We start from the raw sequence: 19985 nt of genomic DNA on the forward strand, positions 1-19985 counted from the left end.
ATCCGAAAGCCTGACACCCCAGTCACTCTAAGACCCATCTTCTCAACACATGAGTGTGTGTTATGACACATATTTGGACTCCACCATCCACATAACCTTGTCGCAGATTTCTTCTTTTGTGCCACACATCTAATATTGGGCAAATGTCTGGTAGCTTGTCCATTGCCAACACCTTTACTGAACTTCTCTCTGGCTCTTTCTCCATTGGGTTAACCATCCTCTTCCACCGTCACTTTAGCTTAGGCACCATCTCTACAAGCTGCCCAAAAGTAACATCTGCCTTCCTGCTCGTCAAATCCTCCTTCAAGTCATATCTTAATTTCCCATCCCCTAATGGAGATTCTGATACATGAAACTTGCGACGAGCCCTTCTTTTCCTCTTGGCCTTGACATATTTGCCTTCAAGGCTCTTTCCCTTCTTCTTGCTAGGACCCGGGACACTTCTTTTTTCCTTATCATGTGTGGTCCTCTTCCCAATAGGCATCACCAATGTATCCTCCAGCTTTGCTGCCTTCTCCAAGGTGACCACACTTATCACTTTTGTCTTTCCCTTTTCCTCTTGGGTTAATTCACTAGTTTCTTCTTCTCCCTTAATCTCAATGCCATAATAATTTGATCTAGTTAGCACCTCTCTTGGCAATGAATACATGTCTCCCCCATCCTTGGTGGCTTATCACATTGCGAGCTGATGTGGCCCAAAACTCCACAATTATAACATGTGGGCATCTGCCTCCAGGCTCTACCATTGCTTTGTCCAACACCATTCCTGGGTCTTTCTTCACCTCCTAGCTGATTTGAAAACCTCCCCCGACCTCGATTATTTCCCACATTACGTAGCATGTTTAGGCTGAGATTCTTCATTAAATCTACCACTTGCCTCATGCCTTGCCTTAGCCCATCATCTTTCACTACTCTAGTGACCACTGCTGACATAACTTGAGGAGTAATAAAAACCACTGGTTCATGATGAACCCCTAGTATGCAACCTTGTAAAGAGTCCATAGACTGAAACTCAGGCCTCTTGGGAAAAGACTCCACCCCTAGCTGGCTCATTTTCCTCAGCTTCCACTCTTTGTTCCTTGCCACCTCCAATTCATCTTCATATGTTCTAGGCTTCTTTAGCTCCACTCTCCAAAGTATATTCTCTCAAAGACCAGCCAAGAATATGTCCTTCTTCATCATGTCAAGTGGGGGTACTTGTGGTGCTAAGGCCTTGCACATCCGCTCCCATGCCAATGAAAACTTACGTATGTACGCATCTACTAGCTCACCTTCCTTTTGCACCAAACCTTGTACTTCTTGCCACACTTTGTCAGGATCTTCTGTCTTCACAAACTCCATTTCTAATCCATGCCTTAGAATGTCCCAATTCAATCTTTTGGGTGGATCAGCCACACGCAAATCCTCTTCAAATGCTTTGGACCAAACTTGTGCATCACTCTTCAAAAAAATTTGGAGAAGATGTAACATCTGTGCCGGATCATGAATCTAATTGCTAATGCAGGCAACCTCCATCTTTTTCAAAAAGTATTCCACATCTTCACCACTTCTCCCATGAAATTCGGGATAAGAGAAAGCCATTGCTACCCAAGTTACAATGCTTTGAGAACCCCTTCGAACACACGTGCAAGAACCCAAAATTTTTTACTGACTCAATCCCTAGAAACTTCAATGGAGATTTCCTTTAGATAAGGACAAACACATGAACATCAAATGAGTTTTCATAGTTAATCATTGGAATTACAACAGGCAAAGGGCATTCCAGTATCTCTCTTAATCTTCTTGACCTGAACATAAAGAGTGTGCTGCTGGGAAAAATTCTTATTGGACACATGAACATTTATCTAGATTCTTTGTGTTAATTGAAAAGGAGTGAATTGAGGTCCGTCTTGATCATCAATTAAATCCAACCATGCAGCTCCCAAGAAGGCACATCTGACTCATCCCCTGATTTCGCCAAAATTTCAACAGTATATTAACAGCATAAATGGCTCAAAAGACCAAAAAACTAGCCATCACAACTTGGACTAATTTTGGCAAAGTTTCTCCAGAAGTAGAGCAGTAAGAACCCAAAATAAAGATTGTATATGTATGCATAACCTGCCAACAAGAGAACCAAGAATCAAGTAGGAATCACTAGTACATAGCCTATGGTGAGGTCACAAAAAGGGTGCTCCAGCCACTTATATCACATAAAGGATCTCACATTTGATAATCCCCCAACTCAATAAAACTTCACGCTATTGGTCCTCTCACAAAAGCTTATGCAAACCTCGTATAGTCAAGTCTCAAAAATGACTATCTTCTAGACCAAGTCTTAGAAATGGTTGGGACCGCCAAATTAAACAAAGTATGGCTCCACAAAATCGTACAATGGTAGTATCCACAAGTAATGTACAATACCAGACAATGCACTTAAACAGGCACCAAATGATGCATACCCACGATAGTTGCAAGTGACTCCCACTTGCCAGTGTGTCACTCTACTCCAGCTACCTGCACCTATGTGAATCACCTGTACATGTACCTATACATGTCCCTGTAACCTATAACCTATAATCTATAATATGCAACCTATAATCCTAAAGTTGAAGGTACTCGAAGAAGATCCTCCGTGGGGGCGCCAAAAGAATGTGGGCGGGGATGGAAACACACACAACGCCTCTATGATCATCGGACACACACTCTTGGAGTAACACACACACACACACACACACACACACACACACACACACACACACACACACACACACACACACACACACACACACACACACACACACACACACACACACACACACACACACACACACATTATGGGGCACCATGTGGCTTACACAACCCGCCTGGCCGAGACATGAAACACATAGATGGAGTGAAAAGAGAGAGATTTTCCACTTGCCCACCCAACACTCACACACACACTATCAATTCAAACAAAGGAGGCAAATTGAAGTTTTTTAGACTCAATGAAGCTCATCCCAACACCAATGGGGCAAATAGTTTACACAGTATGGAGGAAATACACCAGATACAACTACAAAGTTAAGTAGAGGCTTCACTCACCGGAGAAGATTACATAGAAAAACAGCAAAAAATATGTGAGAAATTTGGCAAAATGGACAACACCACTACATGTGGAACGGCCAAAAACCCCACCCTAAAATGTCACAGTGCTCAAATCCGACCTCAGATGAGCTGTTTAGGGCCAAAAAATGCTCCAAAATGAGCAAAAATTGAGCTGCGGGTACTGCTCCTCTTCTCCACTTTTTTTTGGGTCTTTTTCTCCGTTTTTTCAGTTCCCACACCCAGCTTTATTACTTGGGCACCTTTGGCCTTTTAGTTGACCTCAAACGGACCCCGAACAGGCCAAAACTGAGTGGCCTCGCCAGTGCATCGTCGTCATCCATCCGCACATCTGGCCCTCAACTTTTCTCAATAATGTCATGGCGTTGGTCCCGCAACCACGTGAAGTAGCCCCAAAATATGGTCCTCATATGACCTTTTTCATAATTCATCACAAAAAATAGCTCTGTTGTGTCTTCACTTACCCACGTGAAAGCCTCTTGATCCCATTTGACCTCCTGACGCCACTTGATACCATTTAACGCACCTGCTTACCTCATGGTGTGGGCCCAGTGATAGCTTCCTCAAGAAGTTTTACACACCACAGACTCCTCTTATTATAGAAAAACACACTAGTACTCGTGATAATGAAGATTGATGCACAATGTACACCCTACCCTACTTGTACACATGTAGGCCCCACGTAACCACCTGGCTCTGAAGAATGGGAAATTCTTTATTTTATGCACCATACATGTGTATATACATATGTGCAATCCCTTTCTCCAAAAAACTCCTAACAGCGTTGAGGCATGCTTTTCCATGCATGGGAACCCCCCAATATTTTTTTTCTCTTTTACCAAAATATTTCCTACTATATAAGTTACTTTTGATTTTTTCTTCCTTTTTTTCACTAACGTTTTAGCTTTTTTTAAATAAATAATACTTATGCTAATCAATCACGATGTAGCATAAATAAGTAAGCTTTCTTTGTTGATATCTCTTTTGACCTTAAATACTAAATATATATATTCTAAATTACATTATATATTTTAGTATTTTCTAATATATTTTTCATGTATATATATTATTCCACCCTACCAAATATTTTATTCACTAGTTTTCATTTTTAAACCTCAACCCCACTTTCAAATTTCAATAATACCTCCATCTAGATGATTGCCAATCTTTTCAAAACTCTAGGTCATGTTTTCATACACATGAAGGAGCTTACACTTGAAGGCAAGAGAGAAGTCCACTCAAAGGGGACCACCAAAAGACCTTTGCAGCCACAAATAATACATTATTTGGCTGAATTTTTTAAGTAAAGAAGAACCCCGAATCTGAAGGAGCGTTCAACATGAAAGATGTAGCTCGTGATCTCAACTTTTAGCTCAATTTTTTTCAGAATTTTTGGAGTTATGAATTTTTGGACCCCAGTTTTCTCGTGTAATGGTGACACAGGCCATCCCCAATTTTCTTCCCTCTAGAATGACTATGGTTCTACAAGTCTTCAAGCATGATTACAAGAGACAAAGCTCTTTTAATGAGGTCTTGGCTAGTTTAGAGTAATTCTATCACCATTTTTGGAGGATCCATCCTCATCAACAACTATCCACCTTTGACAACCTCTCTTGTAATTTCTTACCTCTCTATTCTCTCCCTAATAAGCTTATGTCTCTAGTCAAAAATAGACTATTGTAAATATCTCCTATCCTCTACATCCTACCCACATTCTCTCTCCTTCTCTCTCTATTGACTCTGGTATTTTAAATAATGAGGAGACAAGATGGGAGCCACAGTCACATGGACCCCATTTTCCTAGTCACCAAAGTGGGACACTCACCTCAAATAGAAATATTGCTAAATCCTTCCTTCCTTCCCTATATAAGGAGGCCATGAGAGCTCACTTGGGAGGGAGACACATACACACACACACACCTATCCATACACACTCTTGTGCTACATGCTTGTAGCATGAACCCTAATCACATAATCACAACACCATCACCATGCATAAAAGATGAGCACCACACCACTTGTAATTAAGGGTTGAAGGCACAATTTCAAGAAGAAGAAGGGTAGACACACTCATGATATTCCTCGCCATCAACTCCCATCTCTCCATTATGCCTCCTACTATCTTGCTCCCTTCTCATTTTCCTGCCATACGTTACCTATTGTATTCATCTTTTGCAAGCAACCAACACACTCCATTTTGGGCCATACTTTGTGTCGCTTTGGATACATCTCATTGTGAGTATGGTATATGCTTGTTCCTTGCCATTTTTTTTTCTGCTTATGTTAAGGTGTGCGGATTCGCCACCATACACACACACTCTCTCTCCCTCTCATATTCCTATCATCTTGCTACTTCCATCTTGAGGTGTGCGGATTCGCCACCTCTTGTATGAGAAGTGAGCATACTTGCATGTATCCCTGACCTCCTTATCTTCCTTACTACATGCATGAGTAGTGAGCCCATTCTCACTCACTCACCACTCCTCTCACCTTATTCTCTGACCACCCCATTCCACATTTGGGCGTGGATCTTGAAATTGTTTTCCATGACATGTTTCATTGTGTATATGTATGCGTCCTAGACACATATCTTGCTAGGTGGTGCCCCTATTGCGTATTTCCCATGATGAGGCCATTGTGCATAGTCTTGGTGTAGAGGCCACCGGGTCTATTTTTCACTTCCGCCTCTCAGCGTGAGCGGACGCTAGCATAGCGAGAATAGAACCAACAACTCTATGTCAGCCAAGGGTGAAGCTTAACTCGTAGGTGCATGGAAACAAGAAGATGGCCACCTTCTCGACCTTCTAAGACAATCTCTAATTAAGGAAATCAAGTCTAAGCATGCATTAGTGAAAGCATTCCAACCTATAATGCTCAGGCTATCCAAAACTAGGCCAAATGCATTCAAAATGTCACGAAACTCACAGGATATACTCTCCTTATCATGAGATCAATACCCTATGAATTGTGACTCGGTATCTGATCTCTAACTAGCTCTTGCGATAATCGCATCTAAAGACAAGAAGCAAAATACAGGTTACCATCTTTTGTTGCATATGGTCCTAACATGTAGCTCTACTCCCCGTGAACTCATAGGTACAAAGAACTCATCAAACGGATATCCAGTTTGCAAGAAAACCCGAAAGCTCATAGGAGCTCGTTTTGTGACGTCGTCAGAATCTCATATTCTTGGCGTTGGATGGAAGCCCTCGCTATTTCTAACACGTTGATGGTGTCACTTTTGCAATAGAACTTTTGTAGAGCACGTAGGGAAGAGAAGAAATCTCTCTCTCTCTCTCTCTCTCTCTCTCTCTCTCACACACACACACACACACACACACACACACACACACACACACACACACACACACACACACACACACACACACACACACACACACACACACACACACACACCACACACACACACAAACACAGTGCACAATGAAACATGAAATTGATAGGGTTACAAAATTTAGCTTATACACAATTCCTCCCTAGAGGCTTGTTCCCACAAAGTATAATGGCTACTCAAATATTATAAAAAATATCACTCCTTCAAAAATAGTGATACAAAAAATTGGGGAATCTTCTTCTGTGTTTTGTCGTCAACAACACTGCAGAGGGAAAAAACCTCCTAGTGAGGGAAAAATACCCTGGCTATCCTAAGTGTGTTCACACACATCACTACCACATGTATATGGTAACAAATAGAAGTAGAACACTCCTATTTTTCTAGCACCAAATGATAAAAAATGCCTATGAGAAGCTCCCAAGCACTTGGTATCAAAAAATGATTTACAGAATCTTACATATATTCATGTTTGTTAGAATCTATCAAGAGGTTGTGGCATGCATTATGTAGCATTTAATGGCCTAGTAACTTGTGTGTAGCGGAATATAGCATGAACATAGTGATCATCATTTCATTAGAATACATTACTAATGAGCATAACAAGAGTGCTTGGATGGAGAGAGCAACAAAAAACGTAACACCTAGTTAGATAGGCATGACCAATACTTCAAAAGAGAGAGAAATTAAGCTATTGACAACAGTTGAGGACCGGATTTACATGGAGCCGGTCCCCCCTCCAAAAGGCTTTGTATTATAGGTTTCCCCCATCAAGGGAGACATTTTACAATACAATCCTTTGTGCTCCTTCAATAGCTAGCTAATGCAATGAAGATGGAAACTTCAAGCACTAAGCAAAAACTTTTAAAACACAACATCAAACTTCTCACGGTCCCAAGACCTCACACACATTCAAAGATGGTGAGAGCTAACGGGGTATGAGAGTAGATTGAGAGGAAGAAGGAGTAGTCTTACGAGAAATAAGTATATCTCCTCACTTAATCACTCATAATAGCTTAGCATAGCTTAGTAACTGACATGGTAGAGGAGATGAGCGTGCATTGAAACTTGGCTCTTGGTTGGATTTGCATCACAAAGCCAAGAGTTGTTGGTGTAGGCCTCCCTTCTCACAAGCTTGGAGTAGGTGATAAGCTTTCCATTAAAGCTAAAGAATGAGATAAAGATTCTTCTTGCTTCACACATGAGCTAGTCTGAGTGTGTGTGGAATAATTCCTTTTACAAATTAGTCCCCCCCTCTCTCTTAGTCGTCCCCTCTTGCAAATTACTCTTGCTGGCACCCCATTGGACCTTGCAAAGCTTAGCCAATGAAAATTGAGAAGCATAAGTGATAGCCTTGTGACATGTGTCCTGTTTTCCCCTTTTGTGAGAGCTTTAGGTAATTAAATAAATCAATAAAACTCTCATTGGACCCCTTTGTCTTTTGGCCAATAGGAAGCAAGCAAGTCATTGGGCTGTTGAATGCGACCCCTTGGGATACCGTCCAATAGTCTTCTAGAGAGCTTCATTCTTATTGGTTTTTTTATCAAGTGTTTTTAAATGAATTAAACTAGATTTACTCTAGCCTAATTATCATCGGTCCACCTCTATGGCCAGCCAATAGGATTTGAGTGCACCTTGTGGCCAATTGGCCTAGGGAGATGACATGTGTCCACTATGCACTTTGTGTAAAGGGGCTTGCATGAGTGTGTGTGTGTGTGTGTGTGTGTGTGTGTGTGTGTGTTTCTTATCCCCTACTAAAAGGGCTTGCCCCCTCCTATGTAGGAGCTTGCAAAGACTTTTGTGTACACTCAAAGCATCCAATTTTCCATAGGGTTGGACCATTGGACATAACCTTTGAATTTTGGAATCTTAGCATTTTGGAAGTCTTAATGGGCTGAACCTTACGGTCATTGAAGCCCATTATTGCGCATTTCTCTTTTGCAGATGTCCCCTCCTTTGGATCCCTATTTTCTCTCCTTTGGATCCTGGCTGTGGCGGGTCTGCCAGCTTAACCAATATTCTAACTTTTTCTCCCCTGATACTTCCTTATATAAAATGATCAGTTTAACATGATAAAATCATTTAGGAGAATTAGATATTTTTTATTATGATATTACCTCTCTCTTGAAATCATAGTCATCCTCGACTATGGGGTAGAGAAGATAAAGCCTATTCATTAGTCCTTTTTCTAGCGGGTAGAGGATCCCTATCTTACCCGATTCACATAAAGTTTATTCTCTCTGAAGACTTGAAATATTACCTGGAGGTGTTGCTTGTGTTCGTCTAGTGAATTAGAGTAGATGGTAATATCATCAGAGAACACTCCAATAAAGGTTCGGTGAGGCCTGAATAGCTTCTCCATCAAGCAGTTTAATGTGGCTGGTGCATTGGTCAAGCCAAAAGGCATGACAATGTATTCGTAAAGACCAAACGTAGTGCAAAATACGGTCTTTACAATATCTTGATCAACTATCCTTATTTGATGATAGCCTTTTTTTAGGTCAGTTCTACTAAAGTAGGTTAACCCTTGTAGCTTATCAAATAGGTCTTCTGCCCGTGGAACAAGAAACCTATTCTTGATAGTGAGCCTATTTAGTGCTCTATAGTCGATACACATATGATATGTGTCATCTTTCTTTTGCACTAATAACACAGGTGAGAAAAATGGAGATGATCTAGGCCTAATCATGCCCTTCTCAACTAACTCATGCACTTGCCGCATAATCTCCTCTTGTTGAGCTTGAGAAACTCTATAATGATGTTTATTAGGCAGTGAACTTCTTGGAAAAAGTTTAATTGCATGGTCATCATTGCCTTGTTTAGGAGGTAGTTCACAAGGGATGTCGTCAATAAAAACATCTTGAAACCCCTTGAGAAAATTGGATAACTCTAATTCGTTGTGATTGTTTATATTTTCTTTTGTAAATCATCAAGTTCATTTTGAGTATCTTTAACAAAAATCATGTACACAGAAATAGAGCTCTTTATTGACTTATTGAAAGCTTGTGTATGTACAATGGGTATGGTGTTACCCATCTCTTTGGCATCTATGTACATATCTTTTTCCCTGTACTTAAAGTAGATTTTTCTTTTAGAGAATTTAACATTGGCAACCATGTGATCAAACCATGGTGCCCCTAGGATTACATCCTCATGATTGAGAGGAGAGATAACGAAGTCCTCTTTGTTCACATAGCTTTGGACATGGAGCCTCAATTTCCCGATTAAGGGAGTGACTGAAGCTTCTTGCCCCTTTAAAGAAACATCTGTGGGTAGGACATCTTCCATCTCATAGGCTTGGATGCCTAGCTTGGTGGACAACTCTATGGATAGAAAATTGTGAGTAGAACCAGGGTCAAAGAGAATAAAAGCATCATGTTCTCTTACCTTTCCCCAAGCATGGCATAGAGGAGATCCTTTGTGGTGAGCTTCCTCTTCTTGGATTTCGACCAAGATAGCTCTAGGAGGCTCATGGCGGCGGGTGTTCTTTTGGGGGCAAGCATAATATGCATGCCCTTGCTCGCCGCATTTGAAACAACGATTATCCTTGCGGTAACGGTCAATCTCTTCAGGAGAGAGTTTTTTTTTTCCTTTGTAAACTCCCTTCTCCTTAGCTTTGTTGTTATTGGAATTGCCTTTAGGAGACTTTTGGACATTATCCTTCCCCTTAGGCTCATTGGAGCCCTTGTTTTCCATGGTCTTAAGATTTCTATTAGCCCCTGTTTGGAAATTGATTTGAGAAGCCACCATAGTATGGTGCATGGCATTTGGGAGTTGACATACTCCGCCATTTCCCGCATAAAATGGTTGTTTTTGCTCTCCAAAATCCATCTTTTTGAAGGTAGTGGCTTTGAGATGTAAGTCCCAAAACTTTTCTACATATTTGTGAATGGATTTGTAGGGAGAGAGCTTCAAAATTTTCCATTTGGTGAGTACTTTGTCTTTGGCATCGGTGGCCAAAAACTGCTTCATGATGGAAGCTCTGAAATCTTTCCATGTTTGTGGAGCTTCACTGTTTTCCCGTAGGCTAGACCACCATTGCCTTTTTAAAGTGCATAATTACATGGTGCAGCTCAGAGGACTCCGTGAAACCCTCATCTCCAAAAGCCACATCGAATTGTTGGATGAAATCCAAGACTTTGTCCATAGCACCAAAGGTGCCATTGTAGGTAAGGAAAGAGATTCTCTTTCCTCCCTCTTTGAACTTCTTGAGCTTGAACGATCTCTTCCATGCGGCGTAGGATCTTCTATGGACTCTTATTTTTTATGGTGGTTAAAAAGTTGCACCATCACTTTCTTCAGAAGATGAAGAATTTGAGGAAGATGGAGAAGAGGGTGAACTCTTTCTTGCCTTTTTCTTGCCTTGTTCCTCGTTTGCACCATCACTATCATAAGATGAAGAAGATGGAGAAGAGCGTGACCTCTTTCTCGCCTTTTTCTTCTCTTGTTTTCTGTCATCCTTCTTTGAATTATGGTGTGGAGGTGTGCGATGGTCTTCTCCATTTAGGAGGTGATGGAGAGTATTTTGTCCACCGTCTTCATGGAGCCATCTCCATTGAGGTGGCATGAGACTCATTTTTTTCTCGTTCCTTTGGTGGGGGCTCTTGAGGTCTCCATTAAGAAGGAGATGCATCATCAAGAAGCAAACTTTTTAGCCCTTAGTATGGATCCTCTTCTTCTTCCTGAATCGGAGAGAGGACTGTTTTGGAAGTCTCACAAGGAGGCTTCCTAGGTACTCTCTCATCATGGTGGGGATTTTGGAGAATCCATGAGCACGAAGCTACCATTTCACTTCACTTTAGAGGGATGGATTGCGCATGGCTTGTTGAAGCCTAGAGAAAGGGTAGTTAACAAGCATAGGGACATCATTAGTAGCCTGCTCATTAGCAAAATCAAAGCTATTAACATTAATTTCACTCTCTTTACTATTGTCAAACATTCTAACAATTTTTAGGTGTATTTTGGCACTTCAAGCCCTAGTTGTTGTTCCTCTTTACCCCTTTAGAAAAGAACTCAAGATATTGTGCCCGTGGCTCAAATATCATGAATTGCAAGGAATGGAAGAGAGGGTCTTTCAACACCAAAACAGTACCAGCTGCTGTCAAGATTTTAATAGCTCAGTAATGGTTAAGCCGAAGGCAATCCCCATAGGACTCCACTATTGAGACCATAGCCCTCAATGGTGATGCCTTGTTATCTTCACAAAGACAGGTGCATTGCAAGGCTGAAAAATCCCTATTCTACTTACTCCATTGCAATTAATAATAACAACCATTTATAGCTAGCTTGAGGACCTGCCTTCTTGAGCAACAAAAGAGAAACCTTGTTCTCTGATACGAATGTAATGTTAAATGGCCTAGTAACTTGTGTGTAGTAGAAAATAGCATGAACATAGTGAGCATTTCATTAGAATAGATTCCTAATGAGCATACAAGAGTGCTTGGATGGAGAGAGCAACAAAAAGCATAACACCTAGTTAGATAGGCATGAACAATACTTCAAAAGAGAGAAAAACTAAGCAATTGAGGACTGAATTTACATGGAGCCAATCCCCCCTCCAAAAGGCTTTGTATTATAGGTTTCCCGCATCAACAGAGACATTCTACAATACAATTCTTTGTGTTCTTTCAATAACTAGCTAGTGCAATGATGCGATGGAAACTTCAAGCACTAAGCAAACACTTATAAAACACAACATCAATTCCCTCATGGTCTCAGACCCAAGACCTCACACACCTTCGAAGATGGTGAGAGCTAGAGGGGTATGAGAGTAGATTGAGAGGAAGGAGTAGTCTTACGGGAAATAAGTATATCTCCTCACTTAATCACTCATAATAGCTTAGCATAGCTTAGTAATAAGCATGCTAGAGGAGATAAGCATGCATTGAAGCTTGGCTCTTGGTTGGATTTGCATCACAAATCCAAGAGTTGTTGGTGTAGGCCTCCCTTCTCACATGCTTGGAGTAGGTGATGAGCTTTTCATTAAAGCTTGAGAAGGAGAGAAAGAGTCTTTTTGCTTCACACATGAGCTAGTGTGAGTGTGTGTGGAACAATGCCTTTTACAAATCAGCCCCCTCTCTCTCTTGGTCGACCCCTCTTGCAAATTACTCTTGCTGTCACCCCATTGGACACTACAATGCTTAGCCAATGAAAATTGAGAATCTTAAGTGATAGCCTTGTGACATGTGTCCCCCTTTCTCCTTTTGTGTGACTTTAGGTAATTAAATAAATCAATTAAACTCTCATTGGACCCCTTTGTCTTCTAGCCAATAGGAAGCAAGCAAGTCATTGGGTTGTTGAATGCGACCCCTTGGGAGACCGTCCAATGGTCTTCTAGAGAGCTTAATTCTTATTGGTTTTTTTATCAAGTGTTTTTAAATGAATTAAACTAGATTTACTCTATCCTAATTCTCATTGGTCCACCTCTATGGCCAGCCAATAGGAATTGTGTGCACCTTGTGGCCAATTGGCCTAGGGAGATGACATGTGTCCACTGTGTGCTTTGTGTAAAGGGGCTTGCATGAGTGTGTGTGTGTGTGTGTGTGTGTGTGTGTGTGTTTCTTATCCCCTACTAAAAGGGCTTGCCCTCTCCTATGTAGGAGCTTGCAAAGACTTTTGTGTACACTCAAAGCATCCAATTTTCCCTAGGGTTAGACCATTGGACATAACCCTTGAATTTTGGAACCTTCGAATTTTGGAAGTCTTAATAGGCTGAACTTTAGGGTCTTTGAAGCCCTATTGTTGTACATTGCTCTTTTGCAGATGGCCTCCCCTTTGGATCCCTATTTTCCCCCCTTTGGATCCCTACTGTGGCCGGTCTGCCAGCTTAACTAATATTCTAACTTTTTCTCCCCTAGTACTTCCCCATACTAAATGATCTGTTTAACATGAGAAAATCATTTAGGAGAAATAGATATTAGTTATAATGACATTACCTCTCTCTTGAAATCATAGTCGTCCTCGACTATGGGGTAGAGAAGATAAAGCCTATTCATTAGTCCTTTTTCTAGCGGGTAGAGGATCCCTATCTTACCCTACGACATCATTCCAGAATGGATGACTAATCCTTTTGGTGCTTGAGAGCCTCAGGCTACCGTAAGCATGTCTGCACATTAGTCCTATCAATCTTCCATAGTAGAGTGACAAGCTCTACTTGGTGTTTGGAAGATGTCGTCTCCACAAACTTGATTCTAAGCATGCATACTACTTAACATTTGTGCACAATAAAGAAAAAGAGGGTCTTATAAGACAAAATCTTTGTTCATTTTAAACATTTGTACATTTGCTTACTCTAGGGAAGCGTTGTAAGCATTGAAAAGGTTTAAGTTATCCTTTAATTGTATGCCTTGCATCCATCTAGCATCTTCAAAAGGATAATTCTTAAACTTAATAAGATAACGTCGGAATGTCTTACTATTTCAAGTGTGGAGACATTAATTCCAACAATAACATTTGAATGCCAAAGAGAAAAATTAATGTCTCAATGATCATGATTCATCATCATGCCTCAATGCCTCATGATTCATCATAGAAGTTCTCTATTAGATACATTACTATAGTTCACAAGTGAGACTTAAGATAGGCTCTCTAATGACCTATGGTAATGCTTCATTCATGTTATGGGTTTTAATTCATTAATGAATATGGGTTGGCGATGTCGCCCCCTTCACCATTGATCTTTATCTTGATCTTCATGTCATTGATGTTGTCCTATGTCATTGTCGTCATATTTTTCATCATGTTGTGATCTTTATACATTGTCTTCATGTGGTCATGTTATTCTTCATTGGTCCTTTGTGTTGAGGATGTAACTTTCATGTTTAATGGTGTAAAACACACATACATTGCAAAAGTTGCATGCATCATGTGCGTGCTCATGTGTGTTGAGAAGGTTTGCCATTTTTAAAGGTAGTGTCTAATCCCATGCCCATGTGTGTAGTGCTTTTGGTGCTTTGAAACAACACAGCTCCAAATGAAATGACACCCTAAATTGTCAGAATCTCTCTCTTGTTAAATGCCTCAGAACGAGCACAAGGGGTTTTTTCCTTGAAAAGTACAAGTAGAACCATGTAGTTTCAAGTAGTAGCAAGATTATGAGAGAGCCAGGGTGCCACAACAAGCCAATGAACCCGATTGATGCAGATGCAACTGCATAAGTGACCCAAAAATAGCTTAGAATTTGCTTCATGCAGTTGGTAGCATCCGCAATGGAATCTAGTTTGGTGACGAATTCTTGTCCAGAACCTCATACAAGGGGTGCTGCCATGTTAGTACGGTCTTCCCCATCTCTGAAATTGCCCCCATGAAATCTTTTGTGGAGAAAATATAGAAGGAGACTAAGGTAGATGATGGCCGTGTTACATATGTTGTGGTAGTCGAGTTGTGATAGATTGGCAAGGTGTTGTTAATGGCCATGGCCTACATATAGATAAGTGAGATGGTGAGGATTTTAAATCGTGATTGAAAGTGGGCTACAAATGCTATGGAACACAATGAAAGTCAAGACTTGTGGTTCAAGGTAGAGCTATGATTCGAGATCTGGTGCCGCACTGTGAGATGATGAGGTGGGGTGGGCCAAAGGCAAAGATTGAGAAGGGTCAATTCTTGGAGATGGGTTGAGGGTGGATAGAAGCAAGTTTACAATTTGAGGAGGGTTTGACAAAAGGATGAGGCAAAAGAGCTAGGGCAAGGGCAAAGCAGGGCCAAGGAAAGAGGGCAAGAAACAAGGTCTGGCTGCAGTCAACAAGTGGGGCTCTAAGCTTTGAAATGGGGGTTGATGGTCCACAATCCAATTAAAGAAGCTTTCCAAAAAGGAGGCTGATTTCTTTAGCCCTGCTCACACACTCCACAAATCCACCACACAACGCACACCTACTACCACGGCCTGTCTCCATCCTTATACACGCTCACAGCTGCTCAATCTCACTCTCTCACACAAAACACTGTCGGTTAGGGGGGGCACACACTTCCACACTGTCAGCACTAAGGGGAAACACCCGAGCAGGAGAAAGAGAAGGGGGGAAGTGGAAACAACAACAAGAAGGGGCAAGGGTGGCTTGATTGCACTTCAAAAAGCATGTACACTAGCTTGCACTGCCATCACTATGGCCATTTTCAAGAAAACATTACAAAGGGGTTTATCTATCAGAGAACTCTGCTTTGCAGGCTTCAAACGGCACCAATAAAAAGCCCCTAATTTGACTAAAATTTGATATTTATAGTGGGGGCCTTTAATTTTGGAATTTACACTTAATTCGTCCATTTGGCATCTTGATCTCACATATTTTGGAAGAGGGAAACCCCTTTACTCTTTCCTCTGCTCTCTCTTTCTTTCTTTGCATTTGGGGGGGGCATTAGCGAGGTCGCTATTGCACCTAGGCTTTTTTATTTTTATTTTTTTTCCTCATTATTTTTACCCCTTCTGGGGAGCTTAGCTTATATTGCTCCTTAATTTCTCCTTTGACTACCTTTATCCGGCTCCCACCAGCCCTCTTTCTCTATTTCTCTCTCTTCATTTGGTCGGCGGATTCTACTTTGCCCTTTGTCGTGGCTTGCAATTGGTCGGCCTTTGCTCTTTCCTCCTTTTCTTTCTTCTGGTCCAGCCTTGCCTTCTCCTTGTGCACATGGCGGCCCTCCTTTGCTTTCTTCTGGTCCAGCCTTGCCTTCTTCTGTGTACATGGCGGCCCTCCTCGGGTTTTTTCTCCCTCTTTATTTTACATTGGACTGTCCCTTGGCACCTCATCTCCTTTACTGGCCTCGGCTGCTTTACTCCATTGTGGGACCCTCCCCTTGCCAATCAATGTCAATGTCGCTATTGGGGGGGGGGGGTACGTCACCCTCAAAAAATGTTTTCCTCATGGACGCGGGCATAGTCCCTTATGGCCCTGCCACGTCATTAGGCTACATGCGCTCCTCCCCCCTTTTCAGCGGGCGCGCGCCACCTATGCCGCGAGCCTGCGCTGATCCGCCATCGTTGAGCTTAAGGGAGCTCTTACTCACCCTCACGTGGCAGCCTGTGGTGTGTTTGCTCTTGGAGCCCCCCAAGCTCCTCTAAAATCCCCCCAATTTAACTAAAAAAAAATTCTTTTTTTGCCTGCATTGAATGCTCTGCCATATCCTGCTCAGTTGGCTTATGCACCAACCGTCAAACCTGACCAAAACCCTGCATTGTAATCTTCAAGGTCACATATTGACCCCTCAAAGCGACTTTAACCTGACCTCGATTAGTGCACCCCAAACCAAGAAAAAGCATCAGACTCCTCATGTTTGCCACAAACGGCTAACTTCGGCCGAGCATATCTCCGTGCTCCGGACTGCGATCCATGTGTTGTCACTTCCTGCTAGCATCATATGCTGCATACTACACACCAAACACCTGGTGAGCTCATTAAACACCAAATGACACATTTTTCAATGCGGGCAAATGGGCTTAGACCTGGTCTCCGAAAAATCTTTTGATGGGCATAACTCGCTATCCAGAGCTTCGATTCGCAATCCGAGAAGACAAGCACACTCCACAACTCGATCACTACACATGTATCCACTAACACCTAACTCGGCCACTTGTCCCCAACTGCCCTATCCATCGGAGATCTGCTACACACTCTAACTTTGAACTGCAATATCTTGAGCACCGGGGCTTCGTTTGATGAGCCATCTGGACCAGCTTCTAGAGCACATCGAGCACTACATTCTAGAGCACTGACTTGGCATTTCGGACACCTTCATCTACCATCCTATATGGACCATCCAAGAGATCTTTTGCCTTTAAAAATGCTTTAAACATACACTTCCACTACCCTTTGGCTACCCAAGACTTTGGTACGTACCCTAGCCTTCTGCACTACACTTGCCTGTTGCCTCTGCCTGGCATATACCATTTCTTAGCTTAGACCAACTTTGGCTGCACCATCATTGCCCAGCCCCCTCGTCAAACATTTATGTTAGACTAAAAGCATATATACAGAACTTTAAAAGTGGCACACCAAACTGACGATTAAAAGCACTCACAAAACCATAACTGCATGTACAAGCTATGTACAAAAGCTTCATCTCCTTTCTCTCGCACACCGCATGCTTTAGGTGGGTTGCCCACCCCCCTTGACTACAATTTTTTGCACCTCAGGCACTAAATCCCTCTCAAAATACAGCTTGAGCCGCACACCATTCACCCTGTTCCTGAGAAGCTTGCCATTTGCTCTTACCAGCTAGTAGGTCCCATTCGGAAAGGCCTTTTGCACTTTATACAGGCCTGTCCACTTCTTCTTGAACTTTTTTTGGAATGTGAAATCCAGGTAGCTATTGTGCTTCATGACCACGTCTCCTTCTTCTATCTTCTTGTCTAGCAGGTTCTGATTGAACTTGGCAACCTACTTCTCTCTCTGCTTCACATAGTAGTCTGCCATTGCCTCTTTGTCCATCTGTAAAGCCTCCAAAATGACTATCCAATCCTGGAGAGCTCCTTGTTGAATGGAATTGACAAACCACATACCCTTCAAAGCACATAACTATGCATGCACCGGCAACATAGCCTCCTTACCATAGACTAGCTTGAATGGAGTGAAATTTGTAGCTACTTCATAGGATGTTCTATACGCCTGCAGACACTTCTCTAGATTTTTTTCCCACTCAGCTTCTTGTTTGTACACTTACTTTGTTAACATCTTGACGATTTTCCCATTAGCACTTTCGTCTAGACCATTGCAGTGGGGGTGATAGAGCGAGGAAAACCGATGTAAACGGCAACAGATGCTATCAAACACAAACTGAGCCACCACATTAGCATTTACTGCCTTCGCTGCTTTGGCCTCAACCCATCTTGTAAGGTAGTCAATGTCTACCACCACGTACTTCTTACCGCTCGTAGACTTTGGTAGAGGACCTATGGCATCCAGACCCTACTTCTCGAAAGCACTTTGTGCAATGATGGCACCCTGTGACTCCGCTACTAGTCGTCTTTCACCTATAGTCTGACACTTATGGCACGTCTTGCACTAGTAATGTACGTCCTTCACCATGGAAGGCCACCCAAAGCCTGCTCTAAGCACTCAAAATAGAACTTGGTCTTTGCCCTGATTCCCACTTTCTTCATGGCATTGCTCGAGCACCATTCCTATCTCTTCTTTGTACATCACCCTTATAAGAACCCCGTCACGTCCATAGTTCATGAGATCCTCACCTACCAGTGTTAATTTGCGGGCCTTTGCACCACTCTTCTCCTTTGAAGGCTGCACAAACCCTCTGAACATTTCCCTGTACTCAAAAACCCTTCAATCTCCTTTAGAGTCTCCCTACCTGCATAAGTGGCTAGGGCCACATATAGACCTAAAATATGCACATGTACCTTGCTACTTGCTAGGTGATCCGCCTCTTGGTTCTGCTCTCTCCTGATATGCTTGAATTGGACCTTTCAAAATACTTTAGCATCTTCTTGATGGAAAAGAACCAAAGCTTCAGAGAATCTCCCTTTACCTGCCATTGGCCTAGCAGCTGCTTGATGACTAGCAACGCATCTCCCTTCACTACCAACCTTGAAATTCCGAACTCTATACACTACTTTAAACCCAAATGCAGAGTGAGATACTCCACCTCGTTATTGGTATGGACATCCTCCAGATCATACGCTGATAGCCGGCTTTCGGAAAATCAAAGAAAAAAAAAGAAAAACTCATTTCACCCCCCCCCCCCCCCCCCCCACTCTCAGTACCCCCCCACCGTAACTCATCTTTCCCTTCCTGCCCCACGGGCATTAGATAAAACTCTAGCACTCTCTCCCCCCCCCCCCCAATTTCTTTACATACCATCCTCTCCCTCCTTCCCCCCCCCGATTTACCCTCCTCGACCAGGCAGAAATTAAGAAGAAACCCCCCCAACCCCTCTCTCGTGCTCCCTCGGTGTGAGCCGCATGAGACCACCCCCCCCGCTCACTCTTACACTCACTCCTCTCCCATTACCCTTTACCCTCTACCCTATCCTACTTCCCCCCCCCCCCCCCCCCCCCCCTCCCTCTTCCCCACCCTCCTTCGGCCTCATTCTCTTCCCCCCCCCCCCCGGCCCGCGGATATATCCCCCCCCATTGACTTAGTTGTCCTTCATCCTTAAGCCCATGCAAGACACACCACCCTCCCCCTCTCCCTCTCACCCACAAAAACCCATGCCCCGCCATACCCCCTCTCTCCCTCACATACTCTCTCTATTCCTTATCCCCTCACCCCTCACCCCTCCCCCTCTCCCTCTCACACCTTGCAGCAGCACGCCAACTCTCTCTCTCTCTTTCTCATCCGGATGTCGCCAGCGCAAATCTCTCTCTCTCTCGCCTTGCGGCATCAGCACACACACACATACTCACCCACACACACTCACCCCACCACACCTTCCCCCCACGTCTCCTCTCCCTCCCATGCGCAGTCCACAGCATACCACTCACTCACACACACTCTCTCGCGCGCAGTCAACAACATCGCACACACCCACACACCCTCGCCTTGCGGCAGCAGTTGAAACACCCACACACACACACACACACACACACCCCACCACACTCCTC

The 19985-nt window shown here is 42.9% G+C and overlaps 1 pseudogene; it reads right to left on the minus strand.

Annotated features, from left to right (window-relative positions):
- Nucleotides 1-14313: 14313 nt before the first annotated feature.
- On the minus strand, nt 14314-14854 carry LOC147456116 (PRA1 family protein B4-like; annotated as a pseudogene).
- Nucleotides 14855-19985: the final 5131 nt, after the last annotated feature.

The sequence above is a fragment of the Adiantum capillus-veneris genome, chromosome 6 (assembly GCF_014529385.1).
Source record: "Adiantum capillus-veneris isolate H3 chromosome 6, ASM1452938v2, whole genome shotgun sequence".
NCBI lineage: Eukaryota > Viridiplantae > Streptophyta > Polypodiopsida > Polypodiales > Pteridaceae > Adiantum > Adiantum capillus-veneris.